Raw genomic sequence first — 857 nt, forward strand, 5'->3', positions numbered from 1 at the left:
GTACCAGAGGTTTTGTCCTTCATCATCCTCGTTGCTGTTTTCCATAGTGTCGCCTGTCCCGGCTGCGCCCAGTAGCTTCTTCTCTAAAACGGGAGCCATCTTGAGTGGAGAGGCACAAAGGGAGGCGCACACTGACTGCCTGAGGACCTCACATGAGACGCTTCGCGAATTGCCTATCCTACTACAGCGAAGGACTGTCTTATGAATATTAAATAAGTACTGTAGTTAACGCAGACGCTAGAAGCGGGCGCATAGGTTGGGTCATGAATATTATTTATGCATATGAAAGTTTTAACGAAGAGACTATATTAATATTCATGAGCAACGCCTTTATCGTAGTACGAGTCTTAAATTATCGCACAGAAAGACAACTCAACAAAAACCCGTGAAAGAGCGGGAAATGTTCCTCAGAACTCATATATCTCATTTTGTTTGTCTAAAATACCATGGAGAAGACATGAAATCATATGATAGTTTTTGCCCAGCTGTATGTAATTATGATCAGGCATTTGAAAAGGCACCACTATCCGCGTTGGCTTGAATGATGTCATTTCAGACTTTGCCGCGCCGGGCGCTGATGTCAGTGAGTGCATGTGCCTGGCGCGCTGATTTGAGGTCAGTTGTGTGGTTGCTTTGCTCTGGTCAACAGTCTATGGGTCAAACTCTGGCTGCAGGGAGAAGAAACTGACCCACCACGGCACCCAGCTCCAGGTGAACCGGCCATGGAAGGTCTGTCTACAAATGTATTATGGAATATATACTGAGTTATGCGTGGTAACCTTATAACGTTACTCTTAACTCATCTCTTGTCTTCGAGTATTTTTTTTGCCAGTCTTCAAGGAATGGGGTTTTAACAA

The sequence above is a fragment of the Sinocyclocheilus grahami genome, unplaced genomic scaffold (assembly GCF_001515645.1).
Source record: "Sinocyclocheilus grahami isolate Dianchi unplaced genomic scaffold, SAMN03320097.WGS_v1.1 scaffold946.1, whole genome shotgun sequence".
NCBI classification, from domain to species: domain Eukaryota; kingdom Metazoa; phylum Chordata; class Actinopteri; order Cypriniformes; family Cyprinidae; genus Sinocyclocheilus; species Sinocyclocheilus grahami.